Here is a 13,196-nt window from a genome sequence, read left to right as displayed (position 1 = left end):
GTCCGTACTTATTTTTGAATTTTGGTACATTAAAATTTTTTTATTCACCCTTGAGTGAGAATTAAATAGAGTCTACTGTATTATATAATATTTTACTTTCTTTTTGTTAAGCAAATTTTTTTCTCTTGAATACTAAAAATGTGCCTGAAATTATTTCCCATAAGAAATAATTGTTAAATTTTTTTATTAAAAAATAAGTGTTAAAATTTAATCCTTAATTCAAATGAAATAGTCTATATAATAAAACCAGTTCACATTTACCTTGGTATCTAAACCTTTTTTCAATCCTTATAATTCTTAGATACTTGTACATTTGTAAAAAGAAAATTTATCCGGTGTTACGCTGGTATCGCATAAAAAGATAATGTGATTGTTAAAAGTATTTTTGAGAAGAATGTTGATTAAATTTTCAATAATATTAAAATACGATTGTTATTAATAAAATATATTTTGATCAAGTTACGAAGTTGCCTTTCTATCAGAAACTTTTGTTTAAAACTATGTCTTTTATTAATTTTGATTAAAAATGTGGTTTGATAGAAAGTTTTTAATTAAAACTTATTTCATTAAAACAAGCTAATTTTTATTTATTTGTATTATGTTAAAGTTTACAATTCTCATCAAATTTCTGTATTTTGTTGAAAACTATTGTCAGAAACTAAAATGTCCGTCATTACCGTGCAATGATATTTTTATGCTAACTGGAGTTGCTATTTTTATTAAATTTTTTTTACCTAAAAAAAATTCAAAGTACTATTCAGATTGAACCTACGCAGTCGATGTGTAGCAATACAAAAATATAACTTTGTGTAACAATACAGAAATATAACTTAGCTTTTTTTTTTTCACTTACTATAATATCAAAGTGTATTAATTTCTTAATTAAATGTTTGATGTTTGTCAATGTAGCTTTTTGTGTACTGTGTATTTTTAAATAATTTTTGTGATTCTTAGTTCCATATATATATATATTCTACTATAAATTATCATTTTTTAAATAATTAGTGTTCTTAAATTGAAATAATGAGTTTCAAAACCGCACAAGTCCTCCATTGATTTTTTTTTTCTTTTATGAAATAATTCTTATTTTTGAAATTTTGTTATAATTTTTTTGTGGCAAATTAACTCATGTGGTCAAAATCTCTTGATTAACTTGGTAAAATATTTCTAAAATTATGAATTTTTTTGACTGATTTACAATTGAATTCTTTCTTGCATTGTTTTTTTTAGCAATTTAGGCTCAAGGTTATGTTATAGAATCCAATTGTTAATTCACAGAACTATATTTAAATCTATATCATTTATAGATCGAAATTCTTTTCGAATTTAATATTTAACAAATTTGCCCAATTATGTTGTAGTATCAAAAAATGATTTGTTACTTTGCAAGTCTAATAATCTGAATTGTAATCTGAATCTTAATAATTCAATGGAAAAAAGTTAAAAATGTTTTTAAATCTTGAATGTGTTTATTTTAACAATATTAAATTTTACAAGCTAAAACTAATTCATTTACTAAGTCATTTTAAAATCTAATAGTTGATTAATGCATCAATTTATAATTATTTAGGTCATACAGAAATTATTGACACAAATACTGTCACCGCACAGAATACGATTTTTTAAGTTAAAATATATAGTACATCTGTTACATATAAACGCTAGCCTCCTCAATGTACTTCTTCCATTTGGTTCTGTTGTCCAACATAAATTTGGAGAGCCCTTTTTTGAGGCTATTCGTTTGTTTTCTACGGACGATTGCTTGCAATTCTGCTGAAGATTAGCATCTGATTGTGTCCTTCATCTTGTTCTGTAAGTTGTAATTCCAAAGGGCCAACTTTGGCAATTATTGAGGTTGTGGTAACACAGGAAGAACACTGCAATAATATCTTGTGGTATCAATTGTGTCACAATTTCTGGCAATGCTCCTTATGCACGCCCTTTTTTTCCCCTTGCATCTTGTTGAAAGTTATGCACCTTTTCTTCATGATCTAACCCAGCACTAGCACTGTTTGCAATGCTGTTGGTTCTCTCTTACTGGCGCTTTGTTCTTAAGATCCACTCTACTGCTGATATTGGCCAATCAGTGGTAAACAATGTACTTAGCTTCTGCTGGCTACTATCATGCAATGATGGATTTCACTCCCCGGTATTGTCTCCTCCTATTGATCTGAGGATAGACACCTTCCATCATTGGTGCCCAGTCTATCAATAACTTCCATCATTGGTGCCCAGTCTATCAATGACTGTGACAAAAGAAATGAGCCTGCTTTTTTCTGTTCTCATGCTTCAAGTGCTACCTATGCATTCCACTTATCTTATCGGGTTTTCCTATTGCTATGAGTATTGCTTATTTGTGTACTTCTACAGGATCTAAATAATATTTTCTTGATTATATAATTGTACAGGCTTAGGAGTCGTACAAACCTAATTCTCAAGTTATACTTTCCTGAATACCAGAGGTTGAATTCAGGGCGACTTAAAATAGTTTTAAAAACCATAAAATTCTTCTGGGTTTTTTTCTTTTTGTTAGATTAAGACTTTTTTTATTTCAAAAGAAAAGAATTTTGCTCAATTTTTTTTAAATTAGTGTTTTGATGTTTATAAAATAAGTTTTTAATGACTTAGGATAATTATAATTTACATACAGCTTGGACTTGTTTGCTGTTTTGTAATTCAAGATGTCAAATATCAAGTGTTTCAAAAGTGACTGAAAATTTGAAAAATCAATAAATCTTAAAAGAATGGAAATAGATAAAAATGTACAGTTTTCTGCATTCTGCTTAGGAAGCTAGGTTTCTTATTGTTACAAAATTTCAAAGTAAGTTGATTAGTTATTCAAAAAATAGCGATACTACCAGGAAAAACTATAAAATAATGTTTTCTACCGCATGCCAGATCATTTCGATTGTAATATGTGCACAAATGTCTTAATAAATGTCCTTTGTTCTGAGACTGTGCTATATTGTAGATGCTGCAAATAGTTGTTGGTTTTTCTGAAAACATTTTTTTTCTTTCTTAGTCAGCAGCACCATTGGATTAAAAAGTTTGTAAATTTTGAAACTTGATGAGCATAAATTTTCATTTTATGTTTTATTAAATAGAATGCAACTAACTATGTATTTCTATCTTATTTTGCTTATCTTTAATTGATTTTTCAAATTATTTCTGGGACATTTGGTATTATATTTCATATTATAGCAGTATTTATTGTGCTTTTTTAGAATAATTTAGCATTATTTCTTTCTTTTCTTTTCTTTTTTAATTTCAGAATACTATATTGTGGAATCAATTTTTTTCTTGCACAGTTTAATAGTTACTAAATAGTAATTTATATGTTAATAGTTTTAAGAATTTATCGTTCCTATTGTGCTTTGAATAGCTTTACAAAGCTTCTGCGGTTTTGATGAGGATATTTAACATGAAGAAAAAGAATTCTTTTGAATGCCTGAAGCAGTATTATGTTATGATGGTGAAATGTTGTGTAATCTTCAGTGAAAGCCCTTCTATTTTGTGATGTATGTCCTTTTATGGAATTGAACTTTGTGTTGTGCCAATTACTTTATATTTTTCTTTGTAAAATCTTTTAAAGGAAAAAAAAAGAATAGCATTCAGGAAAATAGCAAATATTGCGTTGTATTATATACACCCATAAAAATTATTTTGTAGAAATGAATTAAAGAAAAATAAAAAATTTCCATTTAACTGTGAATTTTTTGTGCTATACATGAAAAAATACTTGACAAATCACCATCTGCTCAAAAAATGAACTTTTCATGCTTTTAATTTGCTCGACTAAAATTGCCTCTAAACATACTTTTTATCCAATCGGGAAGGTCCAGTTGTTTTAGTAGAGATTTTGCATAGCATTTGTCTTACGTTAATAGTAACACTAACCTTTTTTTCTCCATCTCTTATGATTCGACGATTATTTGGAAAATGTTCGTAAATGCTCTTTAAAACTAAAATTGCCTTAAAGTTACTGGAAACCGTATCACTATGCAAAATCTCAATGTTCTAAGGGCAAATCAGTCACCATGTGTATGTGTATATATATATATATGATTAGTAATATACTAAACACTCCATGGAATAAGCGTAAATGTTCTCTTCAGGATGAATTCCTTTACTACAACGACAGTGTCATTTCGAAATAAAGAATAATTATCCTAGAATGAAAAGTCCCGCAATGGACTGATCGTAAGGACACGGTTCCCAATAGAACACAGAAGTCAAGCATCACTGGCTGCAGTCAGTAAGCGGGTGGGTGCCCACTTTGATCAGCCTGCGTAGGGACCGAGAGTGTGCGGTATCGATCCTCGTTAAACTGCTCTACCATAAAGTACTCGACTTCACCCGCCATCATTGGAATGCGTCATCAATGATTGCGTCATCATTGAAATGCGTCATCAATGATTTTACTCAAGAAATTTTCAGGATTTTTGAGTTGGGCTCACAATCACCCCTGGATTATTAAAGAGCTTCGTCAAAGGGCCAACATGTATTGTGATTGGAAGAAAGCGGTTAGTAAAAACAAATAAATTAAAGCTTGCGAAGTCCTTNCATCACTGGCTGCAGTCAGTAAGCGGGTGGGTGCCCACTTTGATCAGCCTGCGTAGGGACCGAGAGTGTGCGGTATCGATCCTCGTTAAACTGCTCTACCATAAAGTGCTCGACTTCATCCGCTGGTCGTCGAACTACCAAAGGAGGGGAGTCATCCCCTCTGCAGGGATCTTTCCCAGACCGTTGCCTATAGCCCATTGGGCAGCTCTAGTGCCACGTAAATAAAGTACCCACCTAGAATGAAAATTACCATTTATTATGCACCAATGCCGCGAAAAAATCGATATTATGTAATTAATTGTAACTGAGTTTAAAATGAAAGAAAAAAAGAGGAGACGAACTTACAGTTATAAAGTTAAAAAAAAAAAAAAATTCGTTAAAAATAGATTGACTATTCTAACAGTTAACAAAAATTGCCAGGAAAAATTTCAGTGCTGCCATCTATGAAAAAAAAATTAATATTTGAATATATTATTAATACTTAAAATAATAATATTTGGAAAAACGTTTGAAACATAAATCCAGAATAAATATAAATTTTATTACAATTAGCAGAACCTGCCTATTTCCGTTTTAGGGATTTGTCTGCAGCCTCAGACCCCAGATTATCAGAGATGATTGTGCTCCGGAAAATGTCCGGATTTTTCGTTAACCGCGACCCAGAAATTTTCGGAACTCCTAGGTCCAGAAGTTTCAAGAAATCATCGATCATATTTATGTATGAAAATTCTTGTATATTTTATTAAAAATATTAGAACTAGAATTTATACTTGACATCACTTTCATTTGTAAATATTTTTTTCTGGTAGAATAAATGTGATTGGAGATAAAAGTAAACTTATACAAAATTATTAATTTAAATTATACTGCATATAATTTATTTAGAATTTCATGTTTTGAAAATAACAATGATTTAAATTTATAAAGAGATTAATTTTTTGAAATGCGTCGTCAATGATTTTACTCAAGAAATTTTCAGGATTTTTGAGTTGGGCTCAGAATCACCCCTGGATTATTAAAGAGCTTCGTCAAAAGGCCAACATGTATTGCGATTGAAAGAAAGTGGTTAGTAAAAATAAATAAATTAAAGCTTGCGAAGTCCTTTTTAACTGATGTCTCTAATGTGACATTTTATGATAAAATTTTCATCATTTAGGAAAGAAAAAATAATAAAACTACAACAATTCTTATCTGAGGGGGGGGGGAGGAACCTACCCTACTCAAAGTGAAGTAATTAGCATTTATTGCAATTATTAGTTTTTGCATGAATGACTAGGGGTTTAATGATAGAGTAGCAGTAAGGTGTATGGAATTTTTTGCTCCTAAAATGGTAATTGAAGTTCGGATAATTTTCTGTGAGGAACTTAGGGAAAAGTTAAAAGACTTAGTTTTATTACTGTTAGCAATAAGGCTGGGAAATATAGGTGTGGCGCTGCAAGACTGAAAAGAAAGGAGGAAAATATAAGAAGTCAAAAATTTAGTCTTTCATTAATACTGCAGTATTTAAAAAACAATGTCGCTCAGTAGTTGTGACAACAATATACTTTAATGTTATAATGACAAAGAAATAATAAAAAGAAATTAATTCTGAATCAAATTATTGACTTGAAATTTTGAAAACAACAGTGATCCCCGTAAAATTTTTAAGTTAAAAGGAAATTGATTTTCGGGGTGCAAATAAAATCTTTGGTGCTCAAATGAATTTTACAACTAATAGCAGACTTTGATTTTTAAAAGAACAAATAATCATGAAAATATTTCGTACTGTCAAAAAAGTCTTTGATGAACTTATACAGTCAATGGGACAGTAAGTTTTAAGTACGATCATTAATGAATTGAAAGAACTGAATTAATTTTTTTGCTGTAGTTTTTCCCTTATATACCGGTTCTCCCATATAGACCTAAGTTAAAAGTTGAAACTTAGGTGTTAAATGTAATTATTAATAAACTTCGTAATGCATTTCATTTGCTGGCATAAATCGCCGAATACATGACTAAATTTATGAATTCTCCAATGCAGAGGATCCCAATTTTTTTCGGCTATGGAACCCAAAAGGATCGACATTTTTTCGCCGTAGCCACGTCATCATAACTAAAATATATTAAGACAAATGTAAACGTATTAACCTATAAAAAGACTGCTTTATTTCAAAAATATTTAATGAGACGAATGACATTTTTCATTATAATAGGAAGCAGTTTTTATCTCTTTTTCAGTATCTGTATTTTTAAGAATTTCGAAATAAATATTAAGAGTTATATCTAGAAACATATAATCTGTCTTTCGTTCACTTTTTATGCTTTTTAACATCAAGTCAAGCGCGACCTTATAAAATAAAAATCGCGTGAGAGTAAAAATTTTTAATAAATGATTACTATTTTAAGAAAAAGAAGTTGTAAAACAGCACTTAAAATTGTAATAACTTTTGAACACATTAGAAAGAAAAAAAACTCTGCGTTAAGTTCATATTCAAATATGTCCCTATCAATATGTCGAATTTTCGCAGCATGTAGAATGGCCAGAAAGGTATTTTTTCTGATAAGCTCAACAGTTAATAATTCTAGAATTAACTATCGAATGTTAATTTTTTTATTTCATCTTAATCCCTGTACAATTTTCTACACACCTATGCAGTTTAAACTTTCTAAGTTTTATTGTTTTTGCGCAACAAACCAAAATGTAATGTTAAGTTAAACACCCAAAGCAGTGCCCGTGACTTTTACGATGTTTTAATTTAGAGCAGGGGTTTCCAACTTGCATTAGGCCGGGGACAACAATTAAAAACACAAATCAAATGGTGGGCCGCAACTTTATCAAATTTTTTGTAGGACTCTTTTATGTTTGAAGGAACATTAAATATTACTGTCAGAGTTTTATCATGTTGTACAAAACAAAAGTATTGAATTACAAATTAAAATAAGAAGTAGATTTTTAAAAATATTTAATTGTTATTAATAATATTTTAAAAAATATTAAATAAATAATAAAAATTCGGGCTACAATAACTCTCAAGTGCGCACCTATGTATTAAACAATTAATGTGCAACAGATATCTAATTGTTAAGGTATTAAAATTTACATAGTAGCACACAAAATATTCAATGAGAAAATTGAGGTTTGTCTGCTGCAACTACCAGAGAATAGATATTTACATTTTAAATTTAAAATTTACAAATGTGTATTTAAATATTTTCGTCCAAAATGAGTGGTTTCAAAAAGTTTAATCGGAGAATTTCTTCGAGAAAATTTCTGATACGCACATGCTAAATTATATTCACAAAATACGAAAAAAAAATGAAATAAAAAAAGAGCAACATACACGATTATTTTTGTATTTGAAGAAATATTTTTTTGGGTGCAAAACCTGAAAAATAAATTTCTTTCCACCGTTGGTATGTTAAATTTCTCACAAACGAAGAAATTAGGTTTTTATTAACGAGAAAAGTATTTTAAACCCATATAGAATTTTTACGAAAATTGTTCGCAAAAAAATGGCAACTAATATATTTTTGCTCGCGGGCCACAAAAAAAGGCTTCGCGGGCCTCATGCGGCCCTCGGGCATCCAGTTTGAAACCCCTGATTTAGAGAAACTGAAAAAGAAACACGTTTACAACTATTTCAGTTCCATTTCTTGCAATAGTATGACCACTTTTTCAAAAAATTTGTAAACAGAAAATGTTGAAAAATAAATAAACATTCATTTTAAAAAAATGTAGTGCATCGTTTTTAAAGAATAAATTATGAAATTACAATATTCTTTTTAGCGTTTTTGCTACTTTTTGATAGTTGGAACCCAGCAAAGTAAAAGTAAAGACTATTTTTAATACCATTTTACCCCACCTGACGCTACTATATTAATTCCATATTTTCTTTTTTATTTATTTAAAGACATCATAACGCAAAATTTATGATCTTCAATAACGCGACATGAACTAATTATCTATGACGCAATAAAAAAAATACCTCAACTTCCTTAAGAGAAAAAAAGAGCTAGCTGAAGATTAAAAAAAGAACGAAAATATTTTTTTGAAATCCATCGAAGTGATCAAAGATGCACCCATTTGACTTGAAAAACATTACGTGCCCTGTATTCAAGGGAGAACAAATCATTGTTCTGTAACCATAGCAACGATCAAAACATAACGGGAACAAGTTGATATCATTCTACGGGTTTGTTCCAACAAAACGTTTGCTAAGACAGAGGAAAAACTTACTATTTACGAATATTACTAAAATGTCGGGGGAAATTTTTATGTGGTGAACTTCAGATTTCAAGGTTACCAATGCGGTTTCTTATTTTAAAGTTATTAATAGAATAGAGAAAAACATTCATTTGAATAAGTAAGTTAATGTTTTTTATAATAACTATAAGTAGTATTTTCAAGAATTATAGCAGTACTTAAGTACATTGAAGTGATAGGGTGTATATAATGATAAGCCACATTTTCGAATTGTTTATACAAGCTTTTTTGGTGAATCTTACGATTTTCATGTAGGCAATTAAGTGTATCTGTATATTGTGCTGTTATCTAATGAATATTTTGGAAACATGTATAGCACATATTAGTAAATACTAAGAAATAGTTTTATGCAAAAATGAACGTGTGACTTCTCACTATATTAGCTCAATCCTTTCAATCATTTGATATGTTTGTTGAGTCTTTGAAAATGTGTCATTCTCTCCCTTAAATCTCCCTTTTTTACTTATTTAAAAAAAAGATTTAACCTTTTGCACTCCGATGTCACATCTGAGTTAGACATGAAAGTTATCACTCTAAAAGTATATCTTATTAACTCTAAAAGTATATCTATCTTATATCTTAAGAATTATTTACCATATTATTTTATGAGTTTTAGAAATTATATAAAAACTATTGCACAGTGTACTTTAAATGATTTGGTGTTTACATTAGTTCAAACTACATATAAAGTACTCGGAGTGCTGAAGAATAATTTAATGCACCGATTCTACGGAATTTTTTTTTTGTTTAAAGCAGTTTTTACTATTCATTTTTACTTTAAATTACATTACTGTTTACTCCAATTTTGATTTCGCTTTCAACTATTTCAATTTCAATTAATTTTTTTAAACAATTACCAATATGGTTCAAATTTTACTTTGAAAATGTGTTGATTGCATGAGTTTAATATTAATTATATCCCGTATATGCGTTTTTGGAGACAAAAATTTTATCCTTTTAAGACTAATTTCTAATTTTTTTGTAGAGAATGTTTTTCTTTTGGTAGCATATTGTTTTTTACCAATGATAACATTACAAAGAAGTTCTTTTTTTAAAAAATTTGTTCTCATTTCCTTCAATTACGCCCTGGTACATTAATGTCCCATTAATCTTTTTTAGTAACCAATGAGCCATGAAAATATATTAATACTTGTCTCAGTATGGAATATGTATCTGTCCCATATGAGACATACACACCCTAAGTTGTAAAGATAAGGTTGTTTTTATTATTTTCGTACAGTAAATCATACAAGTTATGATTCAAAACAACCTTAAAGAAGATCAATAATGCTTATAATATGCCACTCACTTCTTCTTAGCTCTATTTCAGTTATTTTTCTCCCGAAATGCTGTATAAATCTTCACAAACATGTAATTTTTTCCAAGCTATGCCGAAATGACATTGTGCTGCCAAACATCCAAATAGTAGAAGGGATGTTCAAAAGACTAATGTGTAAATATAATATTAAAATGGCATCGATTTAGCCCAACAGTCTATTAAGGACATTATAATATATATATATATCTTATCTGAGGGGGGGGGAGGAACCTACCCTACTCAAAGTGAAGTAATTAGCATTTATTGCAATTATTAGTTTTTGCATGAATGACTAGGGGTTTAATGATAGAGTAGCAGTAAGGTGTATGGAATTTTTTGCTCCTAAAATGGTAATTGAAGTTCGGATAATTTTCTGTGAGGAACTTAGGGAAAAGTTAAAAGACTTAGTTTTATTACTGTTAGCAATAAGGCTGGGAAATATAGGTGTGGCGCTGCAAGACTGAAAAGAAAGGAGGAAAATATAAGAAGTCAAAAATNCTGATTTTTAGTTTCCAAAGAACTTGTGTAACCAAGCAAAATATTTATAAACATCTATAGATATATTTGGTTTTAAACTTTGTTTAAGATATTTCTTGTTCCTCTGTAGATGAATGAAAAATATAGGTGAATGAAATATAGAAAAATGTGTTTTATTTTAGCTTTGCTAGCTTTTTTTTCCTATTTGCTATTTAATTTTCAAGGATTACCTGTTGCGGAAAGCAATTAATTTAAAAATCTTATACTTCTTAGTAAGATTTATTATGAAAAAAAATTAGGCTAGAAACAATCTTATATATATATATAATAACAGGGCTACATCCCTGATATCATTGTTGTATTCAGCTTGAATGATTCAGTCGTAAGCCATAATACGTTCTAAAAAGGTTTATTTAAAGGTAGGCTGGTGGTTATAACAGTTCACTCCACAAGGGAGGGGGTGTGGACAAAACTCCGGATGGCTCCGGCAGATCTCTTATGGAGCACGTTATTCAGCACGAGTCATGCGAAAACCATCGCTCTCGCATTAAATACTTACAGATTTGGAGGTGAAAAGGCTCAGTCAGTGCATAGTTTGTAACTCTACGCATTGTCGATAATCATTTAATGCTTCCTAATATGGAAGTGAAAGAGGAACAAGATTCTAAAAATAATTTATTTTTGAACAGCTACTTTTAATAATATTTTAACACAAATAAATGAACTTTTTATTTTTTAGACTTATGCACTTATAAAGTCGCATTTCGACTAGCAATCTTCTCCGTATTACAAAACCTGTTTTCCCATGATACTTCGTTGAGAAATGTTTCTCACTTGGCCAAGTTTGACAAATATTCCCAAACCTGGTAAAAATTGGTCACTGTTTAGTCATTTTTTAGAGTCGAATTCTCAGCATGTACCCGGTTCCCAGCCTATCTTGCAAGATTTTCGCTACCCGGACTCAGCAAATGAATTTCAGTACCGTAACTTTGAACTCTATTTCAAGTTTTCGGTTCGGGTTAATGTTCAACGTAAGAAATAAAATAAAATTTTCATCGGACTATTGAAAAGTTTAAGAGCGTGTACAAATGTACTTTCTACTACACGTAAATTACGTTTCTAGTTATAAGATAATTAAAAAACAATTCTCGAAAGTATAATTTCTTTTATTATTTATTTATGAATCTATTAAAAATATCCTACATTAAAAGCTACATCTGTAAATGCCATTAAACATTGGAGTAAATCAGAGAAAAATGAATACATTATCAAGTTCACTATTAGCAGATGTCTCCTTAGCAATATTTTACGTTAATCAAACTTAAATAAGACCATTTATACCGAATTTCATTAATAAAATTTTTAAATATATAGTTTGAATCTTGTAGCAAAGCGATCATATATGCGCGTAGAACATTAACTTTATTGCATATTTTTTTCCCCCCCAATGCCTACCTGGGGGCTGTGCTCTGTCCATCCTAGGATTTTCCAACCTGAAGGTGGGGTAGAGGGTCATAACAATAGATATGATCCATCAATGTGTCAAAGGGGAAAATGTATTATTATGAATAGATCTTTGAAGTGGTGACACTTGAATTTTAACAAATGCCCATCGCCAAACATTTGACGAATGAAACATCTCTTTAGCAACCCCTAAAGATTATACCACCTAAAGATTATACTATAGTATTTTCAGCAATCAAGATGGATATATTTTTTCATAATTCAAAATTTGGAGAAAAAAAATCCTGAAACATGAAAAGTAGTTCTATTATTTTCATGGGGAATTGAAGCACAAGACAGTTTGGTCTTGTATCAGAAAAGAAAACGGGAGTTGAGCATAAAACAGCAATTTTTTGTTAATTACCTGATGGTTCATTACACTATCACTTCGTTTAACAACTCCTATACATCTATCTGAATCATTTTAGTTTTGTTTCTTCCTAAAAATCGATTAAAAAAAAGATTTTGTTTTTAAAATTCTCATTACCCTTTTCAGAACATTTTGTTAAGATTTAATTTTATTTGCTCAAAATTTATAAATATAGCTTTCTATCATATAACTGTTAAAATTACTGAATGTTTAAATTTCTTTCGAACCGTTTACATTTTTAAGCGTTTCGATACAAATATTAACAGTATCAAATCAGTGTTTTATTAAAATGTTTCAGTTTTTGAACCTTTTGACATGAAATCAAGTGTTAGTACTCGCGTCCAAAATGAAAATTTCGAGAAAAAGAAAAGAATGGATATAATTTTAAATTAATTAAAAATAAAATTTATGGCTTTCAGAGGTTTTAGAAACCTCTAATAAGTAATGAAAAATAACAAGTTTTTTAATACCTTATGCCAGATGCCAGAAAATCAAGCACTAAGCTTGGAACTTGCACCAATTACTTAAGTTGTTGTTTTTAGTAACTGCATGACATTTCGTAAACCTAGCGTAAATATTACTGGAGATATTATGGTTTTTTTATTAAAAAAAAGCTAATTATTTGTTTTATGGTTTTTTGCTATAACTTTAAAAATATTCAATGGAATTAAACAAACTTTTTGTTGCAATTTAAAATTAATTACAAATGTATTGATTTAAAA

General features: G+C 29.4%; 1 protein-coding gene across 1 annotated transcript in view; it reads left to right on the top strand.

The window, feature by feature from the left end:
• Positions 1 to 8,716: 8,716 nt before the first annotated feature.
• LOC107450625 (cyclin-dependent kinase-like 4) overlaps positions 8,717 to 13,196 on the top strand; it is a 35,773-nt gene continuing 31,293 nt past the window's right edge. Inside the window, exon 1 of the mRNA XM_016066459.3 lies at positions 8,717 to 8,906. The gene's annotated coding sequence lies outside the window, so the exon portion shown is untranslated. The remainder of the gene's footprint in view (positions 8,907 to 13,196) is intronic.

Source organism: Parasteatoda tepidariorum, chromosome 7 (assembly GCF_043381705.1).
Source record: "Parasteatoda tepidariorum isolate YZ-2023 chromosome 7, CAS_Ptep_4.0, whole genome shotgun sequence".
NCBI lineage: Eukaryota > Metazoa > Arthropoda > Arachnida > Araneae > Theridiidae > Parasteatoda > Parasteatoda tepidariorum.
The sequence above is the reverse complement of the archived record's forward strand: the minus strand, read 5'-3'. Positions and strand labels throughout refer to the sequence as shown.